Raw genomic sequence first — 15,703 nt, forward strand, 5'->3', positions numbered from 1 at the left:
CGCTAATTTCAACCATGTGGCGTTGTTTAACGTGCCCTGACATCACACAGAACACGGGTTTCCAGCGTGAACTTCACGCACATCGAAATGCGAGCACCGCGGCGGACAAGAATAATAGAAGTTGTCAATTCATAAATACAGTCCATATATTGGTTTCTTTCGAAAGGGTCATCAAGTGAAGAGTTATAGTACAGTGTAGAGGCCACGTATACGAAGAAGTGCATGGATCACCCAGTGTTACCGACGGTTCGCACATCTATCCGCTTCGCTATCAGCCTTATATTGGCTTCCATTTATATTCAACTCTCTTCATGCATTTTTCCATGCACTAGCATTCTTGCACATGCTCAATGTTTATTTATCGAATGCATTAGTTAGGAGGAAGGGGTGTCATTACCTTCCTTCGCAAACTTTTTCACCGGACGTTCTTGGTACATATTCAGTCGCACGCATACGTCATGAAAACGTCCTTACTTAATTTTAACCACTGATAATTCATATTTGAAGGTACAAGATCACTAGGCAGATGGTATTATCGATTAAAGGAGTTAATGACGTTAAAGAGAATTTACACCATGGTCTAGAAAGGGAACATTACGCCAGTCTACTCATGAATAGACTCACCCAGGCTCACTTAAATTCAAGTCAAGCTGTGAATCTGGCTGAGCAATAGGCTGGTCAGTTTGAGTCCTAGTGAGTCCGCACAGCAAGCTGCTTGCACAGCAAGTGCCTGTTGTGCAAGCATCTGCATTCCGGTGAATGAATTTGTTCGTTGTTGAGGTGCGCGTGGCCCCGCCACAGTAGTCTAGTGGCAAAGGTACTCGGCTGCTGACCCGCAGGTCGCGGGATCGAATCCCGGCTGCTGTGGCTGCATTTCTGATGAAGGCGGAAATAATGTAGGCCCGTGTGCTCATATTTGGGTGCACGTTAAAGAAACCCAGGTGGTCGAAATTTCCGAATCCCTCCACTACGGCGTCTCTCATAACCATATGGTGGTTTTGGGACGTTAAACACCACATATCATCATCGTCGAGATGCGCGCGCCATGCAGCCATTTCAGCTTTCTTTTGCCTGGCATTAAAATTGAGCCTTATGCATCGACTAAAAGTTAGACGACGATGGCTTCGCTCCATGCAGAACATAAAAACACAGTCCATGACAAAATGGTGGTCGCCTCCGGTGGTATTGGTTTATAGCCAGCAATTTATGGGGCTTATCTTGCACTGAAATATTCTTTCACAGTCCATTTTGCATAGTAACATTTAGACTTAAAATTTTATTTGCTGAAAACTGTTAGATCAATTGAAAGGTGATCGTGTCACAGCCACTTTAATCTCATTGGAGATACCATAACTAACAAGACTGATAGAATGTTTGGGTGTAATCGATTACTGACACAAAAAAATGAATTGCACTATATCTCCATATAGTAATATCGCTCTTTTATACGGCGACGCGGCATTGGCCGCATAAAACTAAGTTTGAACACTACTGTACTAAGCATAGAGAGGCAACAAGCGCGCTTCTTATACTCGGCAAAGTGGATGTAAGATGCATTCTTGTCTGCGAGAGACCGTCTCGCCCGACGGAGCGAATTCTGACCGTGGTCTAGACGATATAGGCGACTTTCGTACACAAGCTGTGTCGTACGATGTTAAAGAGCTGTACGAACCCGGCCCGAAGCATAGCAATATGAATAGGCGTATTCCGAGAACGGTATATCGCCTCGGCAGCGGCCAAAACATGGCTCGTCCTATGACGCGCATCACGTACGAACAGCCCAGAATGTTCCAGCAACCGTTCAGTTTCGTCGTATTCACCCAGAAGCTGTCTTGCCTTTTTTATTATTTTTATTCTTGTTAGTAGGTTGAGTGGTACGCCGCGAAAAATAAAGCGAGCCATTCCACTCAGCAGAAAGCGGGCACACTGCTGCGTCGGTGATCGCAGTCACGACACCTCTTTCGTGTCCGTGCGCCCACTCGCAGTTTATTTTTTTTTATTTTGATAGCAATTATAGGGACACTCTCCACTTAATTTCGCCGCCGGCGTCGGCATCACTCACCGTGTATGTATATGTATCTATATATCTGTAAATTCAACAAAGAAAAACAATCGAGAAAAAGAGTCACAGCTTCTCCGCAAACGCGAAGTAGGGAACGTGATAGCAACAAATTAGACGGTCACACGCAGAATAAAAAGTAGATCGTACACGGCGCTTCTCACGCTCAAATGACGCATGAAACACACTCACAGGTACATATGCACGCGAATGAGCGTCTTCGCTGTGTCTGAAAAGCAGGCGCTTTTCGCAAACGGAGACTGCAATGATTGCAGTGACCATTGTGCGCCCGGTAACTACAACAGAATCGTTCCAGGCAAAGCCCGAGACCAGCTGTCACAGAACGAGCGCTAAAAATGGGCGCGCCGCCAAATTCTTGCGATAACGGGCGGGAGAAACGCCGCGAGGTCAGAAGAAAAAAAAAAGAAAACAAACATCTAAAGGCTCCCCGGGGCGCGCGCTCTCCCCTCGGAAGCGTGGCTTCGCCGACGAACCTCCTCACCCCACATCGGCGGCCGAGATAGCCCGCGAAAGTTCCAGAACGAAAGGGGCGTGGTCATACCGAGTTGAGTCATCGGCCGCGGAGGGCGTGCCAACCGTCTTGCCCTCTTCCCAGCCTTCGCTGCGTATCGCGCCAACGAAATGACGAGAACCGTCTGGAATGTCGCACGCAAGGTATTTAACCGAGCAGCCGAGATGAGAGATCAGGAGAAGACGGAAGTTGCGCCAGAGTGCGAAGGGATCCCGCCGTGTAGTCGGCGAAGGTTTGTCCGTTGGGACGAAGCAGGAGATGAAAAGGATTTCCACCTGAGGGGTGAAGGCTCGAGCTACAGGCAAGAGCGTGTGTCTACCGCTATCGAGCGAGGACGCGTGGCAACAGCTGCGTGTGTGAAGCCGACGTGTTCGGGCGAAGAAGTTTGGAGCTTGGAGAGTGGCCAATTGAAGACGCGAGGGTTCCTGGAAGAGAAACTTCGAGGGCGCGGAACGACAACAACGCTGGACTTTGAGTGAGTGATTCTCGGAAGAGTATCATCCAGACTTTTGTTCCAAGAACTTTGGACTGGATAGGTTTCTATCTCTTTAGTCTTTAAGTGTCTTGGTTGTTCAATGCATGCGACTGCATTGTAGAGCGTATCGTTCGTTGTCTATGTCCGTTGTTTTGAGTGTGGCTGATTGTACTGTGTAGTACGTTGTTTGATTGGTGACGTATTGTATGTAACTATTGTGGAGTGTGCATACGTGTGTATTGTTTTTGATCTGCCGTTAATGAGAATATAATTTTGTTTGTTTATCAACTTTCGGCTCTGACTTGTTCTTTGGACCACAGCCGGCGTCCGCTGGCGCGCCAAAAAGGACCACTTCTAAATTGTCCACGCTTTCGTGGTGCGGTTCGGGGGGGCCGATACTTCGACCCTTGGAATTAGCCCGGCGATTGCCTCCCTAATTGACGGGACCTGTGTGGGACACCAGCAAAGGCGTACGATCCTCCACTCCTCCCCACCGCGAGATAAGGGCGTGCGAGGAAGCGTCGCTCCTCTCCTCTGAGCGGGGCAAAGTACGCGTGGTTGATTAGAGCGCGCGCCACCATGTGATGTGTCGACGCGCGCTCATTGCGCCATCTTGCTGGTAGTGCTGAAAACACGATAATTCCCCCCGAGATGCTATTCACCAGCAGTAAGGGGTAGATATGAATAGTTTGCCGTTTGAACGGTGGTTAACGCCTCGCACTCACGATTCACAGGACGCATGTTGGATTTCGCGCACCAGAGTATTTTTCTGGTTTTTCTTCTTTCTTGAACTTTCATGAAGCGTTAACTGCTGAGCCACTGAGGAGCCCCTACTTGAAAGTTCAAACTGCACGCTATTTATATCTGCCACTTACCGCTATTCACGTACATCTCGGGGGAGAAGGGGACTATAGTAATTGCACCATTACCAGCAATATGGCGCAACGAGAGCGCGTCGCCACATCATCAGAACGCGGCCACGAGTGCTCCAATCTCCCACGCGTGCTTTGCCCCGTGGTGCAGAGGAGGTGGACGCTCACTCAGATGCCTTTATCTCGCAGTGGGTAGGATCATACCACGGCCGCTGGATGAAAGAGCGCAAGGTATGGCCTGCCGCGTCGGGCGCCTTTCTATGGGAGAGCACGTGTCAGTCATATCGTCAGTTGTGGCCACTGCAGCGCGACGGGGCGGTGTAGGGAGGGACAGGAAAACGAGTGGCGCCGGCTCTCTCGGGGCAGCGGCCGCAGCAAATTAGCTGGTGTTTGTTACAACAGTGACCCACTCAGTTGTTCTAATCAGTGTTTGTTTAATCTCATTTATCGCAGCGATGATATATCGCGTATTTAGTAGACTACGAGGCACTATCTAGTTAAAAAGTCAATTGATTGTTTCGATACATGCCGAACACCTGGCGTTTTTTTTTAGAACCAGCTTTTTGTTTGAGGCTGAATGAAAAATGCACAATACATGTAGCTGAAACATATGGCGCGGAATGCGGGACGAAGTCGTTGTTCTATTTATGAAGATGCCTTAAACTAACGCATTTTGGTTTTTGTGACGTTTACATAGCACTTTGGCGTTTTCTCAGCCGGAACGCTTGGCAAATAGTTCTTAGGACACTTGACAATAAACGTTAAAGGTTTTTAAATGCTGAAAGCGTATGAAAGAAACACACTTTGAATATGTTTATGTTATCCGGTACATGGTAGTGTGCCGAAAAGTAATTCAGCTTCAAACGCTCGATAAAAGAAGTTTTTAAAAACATGGTGACGCGCTCCTCGTAACTTTATTGTAGAGGCTGCGAAAGTATTAGAAGTGGCATTTAAATGTCTTGATAGTTCTTACTAGGCAGGGCAATATATATATATATGTATATATATATATATATATATATATATATATATATATATATATATATATATATATATCATTTCATGTAGAATTAGTAACCTCAGCTATTGCAGTTGCCACTGTTCCTTTAACGCAAAATAAGGTAGACTTTTTACTTCCTCAAAACACATCTATTGTATTCATACAATATAGTATGAGATGCAACAGCAACAAAATATACTTAACATGTGTGCAATCTCATAACAGTGGACTCGAGCTTCTTTGAAATTTCACTGACTGTAACTTCAATGCTGGCAACACAACTGCTTGCGTTCCCGCACTTTTGAAAGTTTTCGTCTCTTTGCATGCTCACGTCCTTATGATAATGCAATTAATTCAACAGTAAACACATAATCGGAACAATATTCATGCAATTTTTCATTTGTTCTCAAATTAGGGCTGATTCTGGCATTTTTAACTTTTTTACTTTCTTAAATCTTTGCGTAATAAAACAACTTGACAATTGATCCAGCTTGTGCGCCCAACTTTTGGCTTCTCTGTCTATTGACAATAAGACCATCCGATTGGTGTTTTTATGTTAGCCTCTCCACGAACACTGGCCAATCCTGATAGCACTCCAACCTGCTTGTCTTCCAGCAGTCTCCACCATGCGTTTCCGTCAACTATTACCATTCATTTGTTGTACTAAGTATGGTCAACAAATTGGCACCTGTGCTCGCTAACTATATATATATATATATATATATATATATATATATATATATATATATATATATATTACTGGCGTGGAGTAGCTTATATATAGAGCAATGACGGGGGCAATAATAGGCCTCAACTCCTGAAACAAAATCTTGAGACTGCAGGGATAAACTCAAGGTATACTTATTTATGCGCGACATACACTTCCCCAGTTATACATATATATACGGCCTGATGAAGTGACAACCACGTTTTTTTTATGTTTACACATCGCAAAACCACGACTGCTGTAGGGCAGTGGAGTACACGTGACGTGCCTTCGTTTGAGCGAGCACAGGTGCCAATTTGTTGACGATACATAGTAGAACAAATAATTGGTAATAGTTGACGGAAACGCATGGTGGAGACTGCTGGAAGACAAGCAGGTTGGAGTGCTATCAGGATTGGCCAGTGTTCGTGGAGAGGCTAACATAAAAACACCAATCGGATGGTCTTATTGTCAATAGACAGAGAAGCCAAAAGTTGGGCGCACAAGCTGGATCAATTGTCAAGTTGTTTTATTACGCAAAGATTTAAGAAAGTAAAAAAGTTAAAAATGCCAGAATCAGCCCTAATTTGAGAACAAATGAAAAATTGCATGAATATTGTTCCGATTATGTGTTCACTGTTGAATTAATTGCATTATCATAAGGACGTGAGCATGCAAAGAGACGAAAACATTCAAAAGTGCGGGAACGCAAGCAGTTGTGTTGCCAGCATTGAATTGCCAGCATTGAAGTTACAGTCAGTGAAATTTCAAAGAAGCTCGAGTCCACTGTTATGAGATTGCACACATGTTAAGTATATTTTGTTGCTGTTGCATCTCATACTATATTGTATGAATACTATAGATGTGTTTTCAGGAAGTAAAAAGTCTACCTTATTTTGCGTTAAAGGAACAGTGGCAACTGCAATAGCTGAGGTTACTTATTCTACATGAAATGATTAAATCTGACGCAACGTTTTCTGAAGCGACATACTCACAGTTACTATAATCAATTTAGAAGCATTAGAAAGGTGTAGTTCTTCCAGATCTGTTAGTTGTTATCTTGTAGGATCCGAGTAAAATGTGCTCGCAATTCTTACTTGCGCGAAAACTGATTGGTGTGCAAGGTTCCAACTCTTTCTTTCTTTCTTTCTTTCTTTCTTTCTTTCTTTCTTTCTTTCTTTCTTTCTTTCTTTCTTTCTTTCTTTTTTTCTTTCTTTTTTTCTTTCTTTCTTTCTTTCTGTTCTTCTATTTTCAAGAATAAAACGAAAAACATTACATTCTCAATGGTCACCTGGGCTAAATTCTCGGGTAACACAATACCAAAAACTCGCAAGAGCTACAGGTATCTAAAGGCAAGGTCGGTAATTACCTGGTGGGCACACACCAGACGGATATTAAAAGAAGATTTCGCGGGCCACACGAAGATGCACGCGCTCAATCGTAACTAACGCAAGTGCGTCGCGCATGTGATTCCGTGGACGCTCGCAAAAGCTGTAACCGGAAACGCTTATAACCTGAGTAACCTGAGGCGCTTATTTGCGTTCATCAGTACCTGTGAGTACGTTTCGTGCGTCATTTGTGCGTGAGAAAGGCGGGGCACGTTGCCGTGTACTTGCATTTTTCGCGTGACCTTCCAGTTTGTTGCCATCGCATTCATTGCTTCGCCTTTGCGGGAATGTTCCAACTTTTCTTTTTTGCTTTATTTTCGCAGCCCCCTCCAACGAGGTCTGCTCATTCTTAGTTTACGCAGTTCCATGCCACCCGATATCTGTGGAGAAACTTTTGTTCGTTTATCTCTCTGACTCATTGTCTCTAAAGGCGTGTTCTTAACCATACGTAGGCTATCCGAGACAAACAACGACACCCGACTAAGTACACGATGATCCCCATGACGGCATGCCCAAGATGCTGCATGCGGTCACAGAAATGTGATTGATGTTGGCCAGGTTCAAATGTTGTTCGTCTTTTTTTTTCTTCAGCGAATACGCAAACGTGCGTGAATACTTCACAAAGCGTTCGCGCATACGAAACCAAAAGAATGAGATGGATGCTCACGAATGTGGACAAATTTCACATTGAGTGCATCGCATACATAATAATTTTTCGGACATAATGCGTCACATGTGGCGCACAACGTGGCTCGAGGTCTTACGTTCCGAGTCGCGTTAGAAGAAGCGGCCACCTAAAGGGACTTTTCTGCGCCGGTGTGGGAATAGAAAGATCGGCTCACTAAATTTTGTGACATTACTCAATATCATCCACTCCAAAGGTGAGAGTACCGCCCCCCCCTCACCTCACTGCAAGCTAAATCGAGCCCAGTCCGTTCTATGTTGGCAGCTTCAAACAAGCACATACACGAACCCCGTCATCATGCACCACATATATCCCGACGTCTATAGCTCCAATATCTGCCAGTACTGTGCCACCAAAGCCACTCCCGACCATATCATATGGGAATGTCTGGCATTAATAAGAAATTCTGGGGTCGCGGCCTCCAGTGAAGACCTTCAGGCGCGTTCGCGGACTGCACTGCATAGTTCGGGCCTGGGCAAGCAACTCTGGGCGATCCAGCATGCCAAGGAAGTGTCCGGGAGACAGGGTTTCTCCGTTAGCACCTAGGTGGGATTGATTGATTTGATTGATATTTAGGGTTTAACGTTCCAAAACCACCATGTGATTATGAGAGACGCCGTAGTGGAGGGCTTCGGAAATTTCGATTACCTGGGGTTCTTTAACGTGCAACCAAATCTGAGCCCACGGGCCTACAACATTTCCGCCTCGATCGGAAATGCAGCCGCTGCAGCCAGTATTCGATCCCGCGACTTGCGGGTCAGCAGCCGAGTACCTTAGCTACTAGACCACCACGGTGAAAACACCTAGGGGGGAGCCCAGCCCAGTAATCTGATGGAAATCAATAAAATGTACCTCTATCTTTCTCTTTATGCATCACAACCAAGACATAATTATGAAGCACGCTGTCGTGGGGGGGGGGGCACTTGTGCTTAGTTTTTTGCAGCATTATGGGTTCTTGTTTAGTGCACCTAACCTTATGCACGCCTATGGTCTCTATTTCATGGGCACGCAGACACAAAAACTTGATTACGAAAAAAAATTTTGTTCAGCGCATTTGCTTTGCCGGAATTCCGGTCTCAAAGGCAAAAAGCACCTAAGCCATGCAAACTTGTACTTTTAAAATTGTGCTTTCATGCTTTATTTATTTATTTATTTATTTGTTCATCTATTCGTTTAGCGAGTATGTTTACTTTTCGATTCAATTCGTGTTCGTCATAGGTGGTTGGTCGGTGGCATTGTGATGAAAATGGAATGAGTCGAAGCGACGTAGCTCTTGCGCAACCGAGTGATGGGGTGGGGTCATTGCTGTACATCATCATAGGTCTTCGAAGTTGATCAGCTCATGCTGTATGTTCACATTCTAATACTCTTGTGTGTACACTGACTTGTGACGGAGATACGCCACGTTAGTGGTTACGGTTCTCGGATGCTGACCCGCAGGTCGTGAGAGTGAATCACGGCCGTGGTGGCCCCCTTTTCGATGGAGCTCAAAATTCCTGAGGCCAGAGTCCTAGGGGGTCGACATTTTTGGAGCCCTCCCCTATCTCCCTTATGGTTCTTGCGGGACGTTAAACACCAACAATTATTATGATAAACAATGTCACTTCTCGAATGAATGAAAATCATTTTTTTCATGTACACAGAGTCCTGACTGGGGTGTCGGGTCGGTGCCACCGTGTCTGAGTAGACGCACCGAAGAAAGAACACAAAACGCAAACGTTCAAGCCACAACCGAAGGTCCCCCGGGTTATTGTGCGTTCATCTTTCATCGCCTCAGTGGGTGGAGTAGTCCCAGAGGCGCCGACGCCATCCAGGAACGCGGATATCGCTGGGACCACGTCAGCGCGTTCGTCGAAGCACTGGTCGCATTCGATGCAACACCACACCGGTATCAGCTGCACGTATTGATGGGGAACTTGCGGTGTTGGAGACATGCATAATAGTAGAGTGCCCAGCGGCTGTACCATTGCGCATGCTTAGAAGGTTGGCTTGCACAATGGCTGGCACGTAGGCGGGGCTTCAGCGGCAATATCGTGCAGCCAATTTAATTGCAATATTTACATTTCAACCGGAGTAAATGACTGAATGTATGAATGAATAAAATATGTTATTACAAAAAAATAGGCTACGTTCTTTGCGGAACCTCGAGGCATTTTACGTTAAAATGCTTCTCCCACGAATAACAAAACGCCGCTGCAAACTGCACGCCCATAGATCCCTTGTTTTTTAACTCTACAAAGTTCTCGCAATTTCTTGCGAGGCTTGATATATAACAAAAAATAAGCAAAAGGTAAAACAGAATGAGACAATTACTGCGCCTGAAAGTGTTTTTAGGTGCGGCAGGTTTCATTAAAATTCGTTCAGTGTTCAGACATATTCAAAGCACAGTATGGCTTGATTAAAATATACCCGTTTACAGATGGTAGTATTCTGTACGTAGAAGAGCTGAGCAAAATCTTTAAGCTATTGCTGACCAACTGACACGAGAAAAAGTGTACAGAGCAGAAAAGAAATAAATAAAAAGGAGTACAAAAAAGAGATCCGATTCAGCTTCGGATTCGGTAATGTGTAGGTTAAAACAAAGAGGAATTCGTGCTCACAACTGTGTTTGTCCCTCAATTTTAATGCACTAACAAATTTTCATGTCGCACCGCTGTGGTTACGTAAAAGGAGAGACTTAAAAAATAAACGAACAAAATACAAACATCTGGTTTGTTTCAGGTAACTAACTATCTGTCCAAGAATGTTTTTTCCGAAGCTCTGCTTGCGACATCACTAACTAGTGGGCTCTAGGCTGCGATAAAGTCGATTCATAAGATCTGTTTATCAGTTTAACGTTTAGAAGATGACGCAGCTGGTTTGGCACCATGGTGTCAACGCTATATCTTTGGCCACACGGGGTGCTTAAACGCGCACTGATAACTAGAAGTTCACGTATATGTTTTGCATTCCGTCTCTGCAGGCCTGAGTGTGAAGCGATATTATGTGCGCAGTAATGAATAATGCATTGGCCCCGTTGGACCGCGTGAAACGGACCTATATATTGTCACGGGGTCGTGAGGAGGATGAAAGGAGAGAACTGCAGGTCGAATAATAAACTCTTTATTCAGGCCGAACTTGTGGTCACGTAAAAGGAAAGTGAGATTACAATGACAGACTGGCACTGGTAACGGCGAACAGAGCGTCGGCCATCGATTAACTGAGAAGCGGTGGAGCGTGTCGAAATTGATGCCCTTGCCATTGAATATTTTAGCGTTATCACTTGCGGCGACGTAGGTTCTCGAATAATCTGTATTGTTTACAAAGTGGGCGTAATCTTAACGAAACGATCCACTACAGCTTCGAAGCCTCTCGAACATTTTAGGCGCGGTTGGCGCTGAACGTAGTGTAACGGGGTGATAACGAAACTTGAGGACAGGAACGTGGCATTGCCCCCCTCTGAAAAAGGCATTGTCCCGATGCTTTAACAAAAGACGAATGTACAATAATAAAGACAATAAACACACACACAACAGCAACAAACTACAGTCCTCAGGTTTGCGCATGAAATGGTTTGAGGCGCATGACATGGACGACTTAGGTTGAGCACGGCGCAATTGAGAGTTAGTAATGCCATCAGGAACCACCTCGTAGACGAGTGGGCCGAGACGTCGAACTACTTTGTGCGGTCCGAATTACCGTCGCAGAAGTTTTGCACTGAGTCCACGATGGCGTATTGGCGTCCATACACAGACATGGCCACCGGGCTGGTACTACAGGAAGCTTCGTCAAAGATGGTAGTGGCGGCTGTCGGCCGCCTGCTGATTCTTGATGTGCAGGCGGGCGAGTTGCCGAGCTTCTTCCACGCACTGAAAGTAGATGGTGACGTCGAGGTTTTCTTCATCAGCGACGTTTGGCAGCATGGTGTCGAGCGTTGTTGTCGGGTTCTTTCCGTAAACCAGCTTGTATGGCGACATCTGCGTCGTCTCTCTCATGGCGTTGTTGTATGCGAAGGTCACGCACGGAAGGATGGCTTCCGATGTTTTGTGTTCGACGTCGACGTACATGGTCAGCATGTCGGCGAAAATCTTCTTTAGCCGCTCAGTGAGGCTTTTGGTCTGTAAATGGTAGGCGGTGGCACTCAATGGTCTGTAGAAGTCCAGCTGGCCTAGTCGGTGCTGTTTTCCGTCGCTGACAATCTCGGCAAGTCCTCACGTAACGAACAACGCCGGCATCAAGGCGAGGCCAGTAATAAATTTCCGAAGGAGACACAGGTGTCCGGCTGTGAGGTCGTCGTACAGGGCCTGAAGTACTTCTGGTCGCAATGCGAAAGGCACGACGAGAAGGTACTTGGCTCGACGTGTCGAGAAGTTATTTTTGAGAACATCGTTTCGCAGGATGAACGACGTCAGTGCTCGCTCGAATACCTTCGAGACAACGACAGCACTGCCCTCGAGGTATTCCGTAAAGCCCCCGAGTTCTGGATCAGCTATTGCCGTTCAGGGAAGTCGTCGACACTTGCGGTGCCTAAGAAGCAGTCATCATGCCAATCTTCCTGCGACGGTGCGTCCACAGGGACACGGTTGCTTTCTTACGGACTTGTAAACAATAAAAGTGTCGAATTCGTGCAGTCTCAGGCTTCATCTTGTGAGATGACCCGAAGGCTTTTCCAAGTTTGCCAACCAACCCAAGGAGTGGTGGTCGCTTACAACTTTGAAGGGCCTGCCGTTAAGGTAGGGGCGAAACTTTGAGGTAGCCCAAATAAAGGCAAGGCACTCTTTTTTGTTGTAGCATAGTTGGCTTCCGCCTTTAATAGCGACTGGCTCGCATGACTGATGACTTTTCCTGTCCGTAAGTTCTGTGCACAGGAACGGCGCCGAGTCTTACACTGCTTGCATCAGTATGTATTTCTGTTTCGGCGAATTCGTCGCAATGTGCAAGCAACGGAGGCTTCTGCAGGGGTCGTTTTAGTTCTTTATATGCTTCCTGCTGCGGCGTTTCCTACTTGCAGTCCACGTTGGACCTAGTAAGGTTAGTGAGTGGCACGGCGATCCGGGTGAAGTTTTTGACGAACCACCTGTAATAGCCGCAGAGGCCGAGAAATCAACGGACGGCTTTCTTGTCGGTGAGTGGGGGGAATGCAGCGATGTCACTTGTCTTGTGCGGGTCGGGGCGTGTACCGTACTTGCTTATCACGTGGCCCAAGAACATGAGTTATTCGTACACGAAGTGCCACTCCTCTGGCTTGAGGATGAGTTTGGAGGTCTTGATTGCTTGAATTACTGCTTCAAGGCGCCAGAGATGCTCGTCCAAGCTTGAGGAAAACACGACGACACTGTCCAAGTACACGAGGCAAGTGTGCCACTTCAATCCAGCTAGTGCGATATCCATAAAGCGTTGGAAAGTTTTGGGGCCCGATCAAAGATCAAACTGCATCACCTTGAATTCGAAGAGGCTCTCTGGTGTTATAAAGGCCATCTTTTCTCGGTCTCTCTCATCAACTTCAATTCGCCAATTGCCGGTCTTGAGGTACATTGACAAAAAAATACCTCGCGTGGTGGAGTTGATCAAAAGTGTCGTCTATCGGAGGGAGAGGATACAAATCCTTCTTAGTGACATTGTTCAGGTGACGATAATCGATGCAGAAGCGTATGGTGCCGTCCTTTTTTTTTTCACTAGCACTGCAGGTGACGCCCACGGACTCTTGGAAGGTTGTACAATATTGTCGCGTAGCATTTAGCCGACTTCTTTTCTTATTGCCTCCTGCTCTCGCGTCGAAATTCTGTACGGGCTCTGACGCAGTGGTATGATACTCTCCTCTGTTAGGATGCGATGTTTTGCTACTGGTGTCTGCCGAATTTTTGATGACGATGAAAAGCAGTCCTTGTATTGCCGGGGCAGGCTTTTCACCCGTTCTTGCTTATGCATAGGAAAAGTCGCATTGACGTCGAATTTCCCGTGGAGACCCGATTCGTCGAAGCAAGTTTAGTAGACTAGGCGAGGGTGATAACGTTGCTGGCTTCAACAATCTCTTCAAAATAGGCAACTGTCGCGCCTTTGCTCACGTGTTTGTACTCCTTGCTGAAGTTCGTAATCATTACTATTGCTTTCCCTTTTAACAGCTCGGCCATTCCTATTGCGACGCAAATCTCGCGGTTGATCAACAGCTGCTAGTCGCTTTCAACAACGCCTTACATGTATGTTGATTTTTGAGAGCCGACGCAAATGTTGATGCTAGATCGAGGAGGAAAGATGATTTGATTTTCTAGTACATTCAATGCCTGCTTCCCGGTTAACGTGTGTGGCGGTAGAGCGTGTTTTGTTGATGGTGTTATCGACTTGGATCTCAGATCGGTGACTGCAACATGAAGGCCTAAGAAGTCCATACCAAAGATCACATCTCCCGAGAACCGCTGTAGTACTACGAAGCTTGCGGGGTAAATCTGGTTGTTAACGCACACTTTTGCTGAGCAGATTCTCTCCGGCGTTACTAGGTGGCCTCCAGCTGTTATTAATTCAGGGTCTTCCCAGGCGTGTTTGACTTTCTTTAACTTCGTAGCGACCGCTACACTGATGACTGAATAGTCGGCTCCGGTGTCGATGAGAGCTGTTACACTATGGCTGTCGATAAGAACGTTGAGGTCACTCGTTCGCCGTCTCGCGTTGTAGTTAGGTCGTGGCGTCGGGTCACGGCTACGTCGGCTTGTTCCGCTGCCTCCATGTTGTATCGTGAGGTCGTCATCAGTACTTCGGGATTCGTCATCAGCGCTTTGCCTGTTTCGCGTGGTGCTCAGAGAGTACCGTCGCGGCGTCGTTGTCGGAGAATCTTCGGTGGTTCGTTGCACAGCAACCATGCCTCAAGTAGTTCCTGTCCTTAGTTTCCTGGATAAGGGCTAGAGACCAGCACCGGGTTGGACCAGTGTACGGCCGATGGTGAGGCGACATGTAGCAGCCGGGTGGCGGCGAACGGGAAGTTCCTCCGGCTGTCCACTGCGCTGCTGCGAGGTAGTCAGTGATGTCACGGGCCCCCCCCCCCCACTGTGGACACTGCGCGTGTACGGCGAAACCACGCCGTCTCATCTGACGGTACCGGCAGCGGCGGTAGGTGTAGCCTGCTTCTCCTCAGTGGTAGCAGAGAGGTTGGTGATTGGGGGCACACCACAAGTCGGTTTTCCTCGGAGCATTGCGCTGGCCGGCAGGTAGACGGTATGGCGTCGACGGTGATGGTGGCTGGCGGCGGAACTGCGACGGTGCGGCCTTTTCACGTGGCCGTCAAGGGGATCGTAACATCGGGTTGCAGCAGCGTAACTCATCGCTTGCGACCGAGGTTGCGGAGCTTTGGAAACTCCAAGCGATTGCCGAACTTTTTCGCGGACAGTGTCGGCAATCCCGTCCACTTGGGGCTGCGACGATGGCACAGGCTCCGTAGCTTTTCCCGCACGATCTGTCGAATCGTCTCACGCAGGTCGTCCGTGCTGAAGGCAGGGGGTTCGGTGTAGTTGACTGTTGAACAGCGATGGTCATACTGCCTTATGCGCAGCTCAAGCGCCTTCTCTATTGTCGTGCCTTCGGTGAGGAATTCGTCAACAGTCTTGGGCGGGTTGTGAACAACGCGCGCGAACAATTCTTGCTTCACACCCCGCATAAAGAAGCGGAGCTTTTTATCCTCAGCCATATCATATTAATATGATTGGCGTGCCAAAATAGTTTCGTCATCTCTTCCGTGGAGATGGTGACATTTTCGTTTGGCAGCTGTACCCGGGTCTCCTGCAAAGCAGCGGCCCGTTCTTTGCTGGTGACGCCCATGAAAGTTTCCAGGAATGCACCGCAAAAGGGATCCCAAGAGTGAAGTACAGACTCCTGATTTTTGAACCAGGTCCTCGCCATGTCTTCCAGTTAGAAATAGACGCAGCGCAGCTTTTCTTCCGGGTCCCACTGGTTCAAGGCTGCTACTCGATCGTACGTCTCGAGCCAAGTCTCCGGTTCTTCAAATGAAGATCCGTGGAA

The 15,703-nt window shown here is 47.0% G+C and overlaps 1 protein-coding gene across 1 annotated transcript in view; it reads right to left on the reverse strand.

The window, feature by feature from the left end:
- Positions 1-15,703, reverse strand: part of LOC119161242 (protein qui-1-like) — a 132,641-nt gene that overhangs the window by 40,889 nt on the left and 76,049 nt on the right. The gene's annotated exons all lie outside the window — the stretch shown is intronic.

This window comes from Rhipicephalus microplus, chromosome X (genome assembly GCF_043290135.1).
Source record: "Rhipicephalus microplus isolate Deutch F79 chromosome X, USDA_Rmic, whole genome shotgun sequence".
Lineage (NCBI taxonomy): Eukaryota > Metazoa > Arthropoda > Arachnida > Ixodida > Ixodidae > Rhipicephalus > Rhipicephalus microplus.